The sequence below is a fragment of the Nannobrachium achirus genome (assembly GCF_963921795.1).
Source record: "Nannobrachium achirus genome assembly, chromosome: 19".
NCBI classification, from domain to species: Eukaryota; Metazoa; Chordata; class Actinopteri; order Myctophiformes; family Myctophidae; genus Nannobrachium; species Nannobrachium achirus.
The window spans coordinates 7,481,378-7,494,088 of record NC_137826.1 but is presented as its reverse complement, the minus strand read 5'-3'; the positions used below and the strand labels follow the sequence as shown (position 1 = coordinate 7,494,088).

General features: G+C 45.2%; 1 pseudogene across 1 annotated transcript in view; it reads right to left on the bottom strand.

The window, feature by feature from the left end:
- The window catches only part of LOC308304333 (transcription factor COE1-like), a 173,138-nt pseudogene that overhangs the window by 46,679 nt on the left and 113,748 nt on the right, over positions 1-12,711 (bottom strand). Inside the window, exons 8-9 of the transcript in view lie at positions 10,564-10,705; positions 3,253-3,384 (exon numbers count right to left, since the gene is read on the bottom strand). The product of the transcript in view is annotated as a transcription factor COE1-like (transcript). The remainder of the gene's footprint in view (positions 1-3,252; positions 3,385-10,563; positions 10,706-12,711) is intronic.

Genomic DNA, 12,711 nt, shown 5'->3' with positions numbered 1-12,711 from the left:
CAGGACTGTTGGTTATGCTCAACCAAATGAAATGCGGTTTCCGTGACCGGGTGGTTTACAAGGCTTTAGGATGTGCTACAGGTACCATGAGAAGGATACCCTTACTGTCTGGTGGAAACCTAATATGATTTTTCAACATAAAAAAAAAATAAAAAAAAAAAATGTAGATTTCCTTTACTCCTGTTGTGTGACACTACAGCATTATGAAGTAGGGCATAAATTTACGAACACAACTTAACAACAAAAAATTAAACTATGGAGATGACAGGTTTCTGGCCGACAGCAACAATATCGCCGCTGCCGGGGGGAAACCTTGTATGTCCAAAACCGTTCCTCTTTTTGTTACTACTTTAAAAACGAGTTAAAGTAGTGAAAATAGCCGATCGACAAGCACACAACGCCTCGCATCGCGAGGCGTTGTGTGCTTGTAGATCTGCTATTTTCACTACATTTGTGCGACACTCCGGTATGATGAAGTGGGCACTGGGCGCGTGTCGATATTTCGACATAACATTTTGTTCTACGTCGCAGTATTTTGACGCGGGTGAATGTTAACCTGGTGAAATGCTAACCTGCCGATGCTGGTGAATGATAACCTCTATGCCTAAACCTAACCCAAACCCTGACCTCAGTAACCCTGACGTTGGTGAGTAGCTAACCTGCCGACTCCCGCAGTCGAAGTAACGACACGTAGAAATAACGAGATTTCACCTGATGAAGTAGTACTTTAATTTATGAAAAAAAACATACTATTTTGAAACTTGGGGATACAAGGTTTCTGCCGTTAAATGTGGGACAGAGTCCTCCATGCCTTCAAATGCTGTCTCAGAAAGCAGCAGTCTTTTTTTTTCTTTTCATTTGAGAGGGAGCCAATGTATTGTCCCACGGCATGTGGACCCAACCCCACCCAACTGGCACTGGAGCAGGCTAGCAAAACAAACAGGAAAAAACTAAAAGCATTTGCGTGTGACCTGACCCCGTTCCACACAGCTATACATACACACACACAGAGGGAAAGACTAAACACATTCACACACACTCACACGCACATGCAGACGCACACACGCACTCACACACAAACGATGACCGGTTCTGGAGTTTTGGGTCCTTTTGCTTTGCTTTGAGGTAGGCATTGATCGCTATCATAGGTTATAGACAGACAGACATTTTGAAAATGTGTGCAAATCTTTGAATGCAAATCCCTATAGCCTCCTTCAAAATCGGTCTGAAAAGTCACCTACAAACGGCTGCTACTCGAAACTCGTAATAAGCCCATACCTACCTCCCCTTTTCCATTGTAAATATCTATTTCTCTTTATTACTATTTTTTTCCCTTGTTATATATTTTTTATTACTGCTTTTAATTTTTCTCCATTTGTTACTGACAATTCCCCATGCAAAGTACTGTGTTCTATCCGTCTGTCTTTCAATGTTGTCTGAGATATCTGAAGTGGTTCCTGTGTCAATACTGTAAGGCCGTTATAAAGCTTACTAGGATCTCTTTTTTAGTTGGCCTTGTACCAGTGATTTGTACTGTCATGAAACTGTACTTTTTCCTATGCAAACCTTCTAATAAATTCTTCAATCAATCATTCAATAAATCAATCAATGTTTATATATTTTTTAAAGCGAACAATTTTGACTATACAATCTTTGCACAAAACCTGTTTCAGATGATGGGGTCAAGTACATTTTTGGCGTTATTGAGATGAAAACGTTTGATCTCAATCTCTCTCTCTCTCTCTCTCTCTCTCTCTCTCTCTCTCTCTCTCTCTCTCTCTCTCTCTCTCTCTCTCTCTCTCTCTCTCTCTCTCTCTCTCTCTCACACACACACACACACACACACACACACACACACACACACACACACACACACACACACACACACACTGTATGCATTCACAAACATAAGCTACAAGCGTACGTACAGTACAGTACGTGCACCCGCATCGTGCACGCGTTCACTCTCAGAGACACATGCAGATGTTCACGTGGGTTCACTGTTGTTGTTGGATGCCCGCCACGGTTGCCACCACACACACACACACACACACACACACACACACACACACACACACACACACACACACACACACACACACACACACACACACACACACACACACACACACACACACACACAGTGTGTGTGAGAGAGAGAGTGGGGATACTTTAGGGAGGGAACTCATTAGGGAGTTAAACAAACACACGGAAACATGCACATACATACGCAAACCTACACTCACACACACACGCTCGCGCGCACACATTCGTTCGCTGAGTAAACAACCAGTAGAGCGGTTGAAATAACATGCAGGTCCTCTGAGATCTCTCTCTCGCTCTCTCTCTCTCACTCACACACACACACACACACACACACACACACACACACACACACACACACACACACACACACACACACACACACACACACACACACACACACACACACACACACACACACACACACACACACACACACACACACACACACACATATACTAGGGTGACCAGACGTCCCGTTTTGGCCGGGACTGTCCCGTTTTCAAGCTGCGTGTCCCGAGTCCCGGCAAATATCTCTAAAACACTAATATGTCCCGGTTTTCAACATTCACTACAAAATTGTCCCGGTTATTGCCAGAATTACAATAACAGTAGCTGTTTTCAGTGGTTGCATAGACATTCATCATTTTCTTTTCATGTAAACATTCTCACCTAACCAATCAGAAAAAAACTAAAAACAAATGCATTGCGTGTAAGAATTCAACGCTGAGGCTGTTTGTCAGTCAGTCACTGCCTGTATGCAACCCTATGTACGGTGCATATACTGTACATATGCATGTGCATGCACGTTCGAGAATGGGTGCGCGTGTGCACGGCGAACGTGCGCATTGCTAAGGTTCCCGGTTTGAGGTCCTTGTTTCAGGGTCTGAATATGTGGTCATCCTAACATATCGTCACCTCGTACCTCCAAGTTTCAAATTTTTATGTTTTTTTTCGCAAAGTAAAGCCCTGTTTCATCATACAAGGCCGTCGTAGTGAAAACAGCAGATCTACAAGCACACAACGCCTCGCGGCGCGAGGCGTTGTGTGCTTGTAGATAGGCTGTTTTCACTAGTTTAAATCATTTTTAAAATGATAAATGCAACACGAAGAGTTTTGGACATACAAGGTTTCTATCCGACCAACGACGATATACTTGATCAGACAGACAGACAGACAGACAGACAGACAGACAGACAGGTGTCTCACCTCACTCCAGACCAGCATGGTGCCGAAGATGACCTGCAGCCGTCGAAGAAGTGTCTCCTATGATGATCACCGTGGCTCCGCCCGTCGTCCAGCCCTCACTGGGACTGATGGCCTTGATGCAGGGAGCTGCTGCTCAGAGGAGAGGAGAGGAGAGGAGAGGAGAGGAGAGGAGAGGAGAGGAGAGGAGAGGAGAGGAGAGGAGAGGAGAGGAGAGGAGAGGAGAGGAGAGGAGAGGAGAGGAGAGGGAAAGGAGAGGATGGTTACAGTGTAGCCCTTATACTTTGACCTCTTTATTGCGACCGTAAGGTCGCAGTTTAGTATCAAAACCTCCACCGGCCGTCCGTCCCTGAGTCACACGTCACACGTCACACCTTTGCCCTGCTCATATCTCCGCATCAGTATGACATCACACTGCTGACATCAGTATGACATCACACCGTACACAAATGACCCCTATATAAGACCGGCATTGTCTGTCGTACAGTTTCGGTCAATTCCAGTGGGGATGCCATTGAAAAGTTAATCTAGTTGTACAAAGTAATCAAAGAATGGGTTGACTGGTAGGCTGGTTGACTGCTTTATCTGTGGAGAGTGTATGTCACTGAGAGTCTTTTTATAGCGATTGAAATCATGATGAGGTCACGATGAGTCATCTATGCCCAAATATAGATTTCTAGGTCAGATGGCCCATGGAGTTTGTGGTGTCAAACCTAGCAACCCAATATAAACAAACCTGATGTCAGACCTGAAGTATCCTTTTATACCCATATATGGAGATACAGAGATCTCCATATATGGGCATATTAGAAAGCCCATATATGGGCATATACGGATGACATCAGGGATATCCATATATGGGCATAAAAGGGACAAGGGCTTACAGTTAAGAGATCTCCATATATGGGCATATCAGAAAACGGTACCGCGGTGAAGAGCTATCCACCGCGGTGTAGTCTTTTTGAGTCATAAAACTACAACGTTACGTCATTCCTCGCGGTGAAGAGCTTTCCACCTCGAATCCCGACACATCTCTCTGTTTTTACTATCAGACAGATAGGCTCTTCACCCGTTCACTGATTGGTCGATCTAGACCAGTCAGTCACGGTGAATAGGACTTCACCGTGACTGAGGTGGAAAGCTTTCCACCAAAAATTTGCGGTGGATAGCTCTTCCCTTTGGACTCTGATAGAGGCTTTAGGGTTCATTTGGTTCCATTTGTACACTGTCAGAGTTACAGACTTGTAAGGGCCAGAGAGTCCCTGGGTGACCAAGTGGAGCTGTTGAGCTGCCTTGAAATTAATGGACATCACAAGAATTAATATATACATAATGTATAGCTTAATGAAATCATCTACTCAAAGGCACCGTTAATGAACTTCTGAATCTGAATCTGAATCTCAAACTTAAAGGGATATTCCACTTTCAAAAGAACTTTGGTCATTTTATCGTCTAATCAGGCTTTTATGAACACCCTGAACAGATTTAATTTGCTTCATTCAGTATTTAGATATTTGATGTACATGTTACCAGGCCCTCCTCCTCCAGGACCTTTTCCCATACACACCCATTGTAAGTTCAAACTCCATTTTAACCATGATAGATTCATTAAAAACACCCATTATCTTTTTTCTGGTAAATCATAATACCATTCTAATAGGTGAGCAGGCCGTGTTTTTTCAATAACATTTTTCAATTATCTTTAATAGTTTTTAATTGTATTGTTTCTTTTCCACTTTCCCCAAAAATTATTAAAAATAACTGAAAACAGTTATTGAAAAAATACGGCCTACTCACGTATCAGGGTGGTATTATGAGTCACCAGAATAAATAATAGGTGTTTATAATGAATCTGTCATGGTTAAAATTGGGTTTGAAGTTACAATGGGTGTGTACTGGGAAAGGTCCTGGAGGACGAGGGCCTGATAACATTTACCGGTACATCAAATATCTAAATGTCGAATGAAGCAAATTAAATCTGTTCAGGGTGTTCCCAAAAGCCTGATTAGACGATAAAATGACCAAAAGTTCTTTTGAAAGTGGAATATCCCTTTAATGAACTACTCAAAGGCAACGTTCACTTCACACTGGGTATGATTTTCACAATTATGTGGTGATGCATGAGGTGATGTGCGTGCGTACGCGTGTGCGTACGTGCGTCCAAGCGTTGGCACAAAGAACATCACACGTCTATGTGTTTAGTAATATTACATAGAAACATACAGTAGCCTTAGAGAAACCCCCTCGCAAATGTCTTTTTATGGCTAAAATAAACTTGCCATTGTTGCTGCCATGAGTTAGGCTTCCAAAAATGAGCCCCTCGCGGACACAGGGTAATTTACTGGCCAGCATTAGGTCATTATTTGGTACGCAGAAAGGCAATTATTTAAGCTAAAACAATAGCTCAAAAATGGCCACGAGGTTCGAGGGATTCTTTCACAATGCCAGAGAGCAATTGTTGAACATAATCGCTGGCATGGATACATGTCGTTGCTCTCAGTCAAGAAACCTTGTAACTCCATAATTCAACTTCTTACCTTTAATACCCTACTTCGTCATATACAGATTGCTGCACAAAAGTAGAGAAAATAGCAGATCTACAAGCTCATAATGCCTCGCGACGTGAGGCATTGTGAGCTTAGCTTGTAGATCAGCAATTTTCACCACTTTAAATGGATAGTTAGTTCACACCAGAAACTTTTTTTCTATTGTTTATTCACCCCGTGGAGACATGAATTCATGGATATTTTGTTCTGTATTTCTTTATCCCACGATTTTGTAACCCATTTTTCACCCAGCGCCAATTGTCTAAGCTGTAATCCTGGGCTCTGCTCTCCCTCTGCCAACCTGGGGAGGGCTCCGAACTGAGCTCATGCTTCCTTCAGTGAGCGAGCAGGCCACTTCTTATCACCTGACAGGGGGGCGCTTCCCCGGTTAGACATATCGCGTGGAAGGAACGCGTTATTCCAACCAGTTCCATTCCCCTCCATCAGGCGGGCCAGGGGGGGGCATTATAGAGACCAGGATTACTGCATGTTTTTGTGAGGGTATCTACCCTAGGAGACACGGGGAGAACATGATGCAAACTCCACACAGAAAGGCCCTTTCGCCAACCCCACCTAGGGTGTGAGCGCTGATGACGTGGAGTAGAGTACACGCCCACAGCGTCCCCCGGCGGGAATCAAACCCAGGACCTTCTAGCTGTGAGGCGACAATAAGACAATATTTTGATGACCAGCAGTGGTTCCCTATGGAGACACAAAGGGCCTGCTTTGTTGCCTATGGAGACACAGAGAGTCTCCTCAAAAGTCTTAGGAATGCGACAAAAACTAAAACATATGAATTAATTCAAGTCTACTGTACATGGTGTGAGTAAACAATAGAAAAACGTCATTTTGGGGGTGAACTATTACTGTACCTTTAAAGTTTTTTTAAATACTATAATAATTAAAAAAGGAACGGTTTTGGACTTGCAAGGTTTCCACCCAGCAGCAACGATACGCAGCTGATAGTTTGTCCTCATACTAAAGTACATGACTGGCCGTTAGCTATAGGCTTCAACAGGCCCCATGTAGCTTTAACAGGACCCCTGAGTGTCAGATTGCCTGCCCGTTAACAACACATTCAGCGTCCAAGTCTAAAAGTCCAAGCTAAACATGTTGGTCCTGGCATCAGACTGGACCTTTCCCCCCCGAGTCCCTGCCCAGATCTGAATAAGGAGAATTAGCATTAACCTGGCCATTAGTAATGTGAGGCGTGCTGTTGACGACTGAGTCACAAGTCAATCTCTTCGTCATTGTGTGTCATCTTGCCTGTTTTTGCCTGGCTAGTTTGATATAAATAGGCAAATATTTGGCAAGATTAGTCAATATACAAGTTCACAGTGCATTGTGTTGCGTCTATTATTTTCAATTAAGAGGAGATTTGCAGTAGAGGGGGAAAAAGGAAGGGACCATGTATCTTCCCTGGGGGTCTCTGGTCAGCAGAATGATATAGGCCAGGGTTTAAGTGGTTAATCCTGGCCTGGACTGGACCTGAGCTCTATCCATGTCAGTGGGAAATAAATCAAAGCAATTAGCATGTGACTGAGAAGCCATTAGTAATGTGAGGCGTGTTGGTGACGGACAGGGGACAGTCCAGTGAGTCACAGGGTCACTCTCTGGTCATGTGTGGTCAACTGAAACCCATCTGTTTAAAGAGTCTCACTTCTGGACTTCATGAAAATCACATGAGGTTCAAGGTAGAGACCGCATCTGCCACTGTCAAAGTCCCCCCCTACACACACACACACACGCACGCACGCACGCACGCACACACACACACACACACACACACACACACACACACACACACACACACACACACAGCACACACACACACACACACACACACACACACACACACACACACACACACACACACCTGTAACTGTCAGGTAACTAAAACTTTCGGGCAGGTGGAGTTTGCTTTCAGGTTTTAAGTGCTTTGAGAGCAACAACCGTCTATATCTAAAACCAGTAAGACTCCCTAATCGGGAGATAAGCGACCGTAGGTCGCTTATCTCCACAAATAGGGCAAAAATTTGTTTTTCCAACATCTTCCTGATCCATGTTGATGACATGAGTGTAGACATGCTGTGTAGTGATTTTCGTGATTTTAGGGCAAAATCTGTAGGAGCAGTGTCCAAAAATGTGTTTTTAAATATCGGCCTGAAGGTGGCGCTATATGGGATAGATTCATGTTGATGGGATGAGTGTAGACATACTGTGTAGCGATTTGCGTAATTTTAGGGCAAAAACTGTAGGAGCAGTGTCCAAAAATGTGTTTTAAAAATCGGCCTGAAGGTGGCGCTAGAAGAGGGCCATGTGAGAAATGAGGGGTGAGGTCTCCGCGCTGCCTTGGCGGACGAATAGGTACCGGCCCCGGCTCTCCCGGACGCTCCTAGCCCGAGTTACGGCATTTTATGTGAGCTGCAGTGGAGGGGGTCCTCCACTGGGGGCGCCACCACTTTTGCATCCGTTCTGGAGCACCAGGAGTGGGTGGTCCCCAGGAATTCCCCGTGAGCAGCCCCGTTGGGGTGGTCATTTGGTCATTTTTGCACATTTGGTCATTTTTTACACCTGGGGGTCCCCCAGGGACCTGGGGGTCCCTGAAGCTCCGGGGGTCCTTGGAGGTTGTAGTTTGGCAGGTAAGGAGTGTGTGTGCAAAATTTGGCATGGATGGGGGCAACGGTTGTGGAGATATGAGCAGGGCAAAAGTGTGACGTGTGACGTGTGACGGACGGAGAGACAGACAGACAGCCGGTGGAGGTTTTGGTAGTAAATGCGACCTACGGTCGCAACAACACAATATCTTATCTGTCTAAACACCTGAAAGTGGCCAGAGAGATCCGTCTTCTGGTCTGTGGAATGTCAAATAAGAACACTCTTTACCTATAATGTGCTGTTTTCACGGTTGCTACACTTAAAAGTACCAGTAAGACTCCCTAATCGGGAGATAAGCGACCGTAGGTCTCGCTAGAAGAGGGCCATGTGAGAAATGAGGGGTGGGGTCTCCGCGTTGCCTTGGCGGACGAATAGGTACCGGCCCCGGCTCTCCCGGACGCTCCTAGGCCGAGTTAGGGCATTTTATGTGAGCTGCAGTGGAGGGGGTCCTCCACTGGGGGCGCCACCACTTTTGCATCCGTTCTGGAGTAGCAGGAGTGGGTGGTCCCCGGGAATTCCCCGTGAGCAGCCCCGTGGGGGTGGTCATTTGGTCATTTTTGCACATTTGGTATTTTTTTTACACCTGGGGGTCCCCCAGGGACCTGGGGGTCCCTGGAACTCCGGGGGTCCTTGGAGGTTGTAGTTTGGCAGGTAAGGAGTGTGTGTGCAAAATCTGGCATGGATCGGGGCAACGGTTGCGGAGATATGAGCAGGGCAAAAGTGTGACGTCTGACGTGTGACGGACGGACTGACTGACTGACTGACGCACGGACACCTGGTGGAGCTTTCTGTAGTAAGTGCGACCTACGGTCGCAATAAAATAACAAGTGTGAACCCATAGGTATTTGGCATGTAAGGACCTTTTTATCGTACACACCCAAAAAGTTAAAAAAAAGAAAAGAAAAGTATCAGTAATTCAAATTTGACCTATCATTTATAATGGACGATTTACTTTTCGGGCAAGTGGGCATGACCATTGGGCAAGTAGAACATGACCTGTACTTGCCCGATGGGCAAGTTCTTCTGAGACCTTAGTGTCAACCCCTGTACGTACGTACATACAGTACAGATACTGTACACATTCAAATAGCCCATCTTCAAGCTCACGACACTTTGCAATATGACCCCTTGAGCTTGTAGCTTTGCTATTTTTGCTCATTTTGAAAAAAATAAGTGAAAGGCACAGACAGCCTCAAGGCTGTCTGTGGCTTTATATCGAACAAATGAAAGGTATTAACAGCAGGAACTTGAGAGTTGAGACTAAACGATAAATACATTGGATGCATTGGAACATATGTATTTAATTTCCTGAAAAGTAACAGGGCAGGACATACAAGGCAATATGTGCATCATTACACTGAAAGGGTGTCCATCTAGCTCTGTGTCAGTTTAGCATCACATCCCTGTGTGTTTGCTATGCTAATCCCAACCATGTGTCAACCTATTGTTGCTGTTAGCATCTATGAGCTAATCCCACGTCAAAGCAACAATAAGAGCTTCTGTTGAAGATCGACTGTGTGCCGCCGCGCGTGCGCGTGTGTGTGTGGGTGTGTGTGTGGTTTCAGAGAGGTTTTCACTTGTCAAAGATTACACCCTCCAGTCTGCATTGTGTGTGAAAAGGAAGCCTAATGATATTAGACCCGGCAAAGACCACACACACACACACACACACACACACACACACACACACACACACACACACACACACACACACACACACACACACACACACACACACACGGGCGCGCTCACCCGCGCGCGCGCACACACACACGCACGCGCGCACACAAACACACACACACACACACACACACACACACACACACACACACACACACACACACACACACACATTTTATGTGTTTATTGTTGCAGTGTGCAATGTATGCGTGTGTGCACGTGCACGCGCGCGCGCGTGTGCGTGTGCGTGTGCGTGTGCGTGTGTGTGTGTGTGTGTGTGTGTGTGTGTGTGTGTGTGTGTGTTGGATTAGCCAGATGGAGGAGCAGGAATCACCTGATAGGATTAAAACCATCTACCATCTGCTGGCCATGAGGACACACACACACGCTTGTGTGTGTGTGTCCACACACACCCCAACAACAACCTTACCATGCTCTAAGTAGGATTGGGTTCCGTCCACGGGGTCGAGCCTCCGCGCGCGGCGGCCATGTTTGGAGTTGTTGTGGACAAACATGTTGTCAGAGACGGACAGGACATGTCCCTCCACGCTCACCGTAGTGGACACCACCACCTAGAGAGAGAGAGAGAGAAGAGAGAAAGAGAGAGAGAGAGAGAGAGAGAGAGAGAGAGATAGGAGGAAATATTAAGATTCTGTGAACCTGCAGTGTTCATTTAACTGAAGAAAACAAAGAAGCAAATCAGCAGCTCAAAGTACATAAAATGTACTGTATAAAACAGGGGTTTCCAAACTATCTCCTGACATAATGTACTTTCGGTCGGACCATAACAAAGTCACGTTCATATGCAACGCATTTTAACGATTTTATTTAACTATCATCATCAATAATTAATATCAATGGTGTTTTGTCAGCTCTGAACAAAACACAAATACTCCTTATTTCTCAAAAAATTCAATGAAATAGCCTTTGTTTGACCCCTTCAGAGTGAGACGACAGGCAGCAAGGAATCCTGACAGTATATACTCTGGGGAAATATTCTTGTTTGACGAAGCTGGAGGGCCGTTTATAATACAATTTAGGAATGAAGCCGCAGGCCGCACTTTGGACACCCCTGGTATATAAAGTATACTGAAGGTGCTATGTTACTATGTTCAACAGGAATGAGGAATTAAAAAAGAACATGTCAGGGTGAGAACTAGACTAACAAACATACAGACCCATTAAAGAAAGAGACCCTTATTAACTCATTCGTAGTTTACGGCCGAGGAGCCCGAAGATTTTTCAATGTCTTTCACTGCTGGCTTCTCCTACCTGTTAACGCGGGCGCTCATCCAGTTCCCATCGTGTGATCGGACACTGCTATGCATCGTGTGTTCGCGTATTTCCATCAGCTTCTCAAATCCTTTTAAATTTTTCCAATTGATCAATAAGTTCTCCGTCTGTAAGCCGCGGAGTTTACACAGAAAGCTAACGGGCCAAAATAGACGACGGACCATCCGCTTCCGGTTCACGGCCTCAATGTTAACTGGTCCGCTCAATAATGTGTCCGTGTAGAAACCGATCACGGAGCATTAGTTCCGGCCTATTTTGGTTCCGCTTCGATAAATTATTTCTTTTTAATTAAAGCTTATTACATCTTCGGGTTCCTCGGGCATGGCAGGGAAGGGGTACAAAGGGGTATTTTTTTGGCAGAGGTTGAGTTAAGCTAGATGCAAAATATACCCAAATTTAGAGTGAATATTTGTAACTCAAATAAATGGTGCAGAATCATTGATATAGCAAGTTTTTTCAGAAAACATTTAGAAGACATTTGTAGAATCGGCCTATATCAGTGGTTCTCAAACTTTGTCATGTCAAGGACCCCCAAAGTATGTATTTGGCCACAGACCCCCATCTCAAAATATTTTGTTCCAGGGACCCACAGAAGCAAAGTTTTTAGTTCAAAATGTTCACTCTAAATTTGGGTCTATTCTGCATGTAGTTTAAGGCCAAAAGGCGGGGAGCATTCCACTCCTCGCGCGTGTGTGTGCGTGCATGTGTACGTGCGTGCACGCATGTGTGTGTGTGTGTGTGAGTGAGCAGAGAGGTGGTGAATGAGAGCAGAGCAGTCTTTGTTCTCTTATCGCCAACACCACAACACAATCAGGAAGAAACCACTTGAGTCTGAGTGCAGATACGAGGCGCCCACCAGATACTGATAGATTTATTACTGCCGCACGTGTGTGCGTGCGCATACGGGTCCGTGCGTGTGCACGCGTGTGTTAGTGCGTGTGTGTGTGTGCGGCAGAGAGGAGTGAGTGTGTATGTGTGTGTGTGTACATGACAGTATCTCCGGCTCTAATTGTGCAGTTCTATTGTAGTGGAACCAAAAAACAGACAGCCCTGTTTCGCTGGGAGGTAATTAAAGGGCCGGACTCATCAGGAACTATCGAACTAGCGGACAGATAATGCACGTGCGCGCCACTCACGCACGCCCACACACACACACATACACTGATAAGTGGACGCCGTAAAATTATGAGTGTTAATTTAAAAAAAATACTCTAGACCTCTACACCGTCTACACACCAAATTACTTCACCACAAATAGCAGATCTACAACTGTTGTGCAATGCTG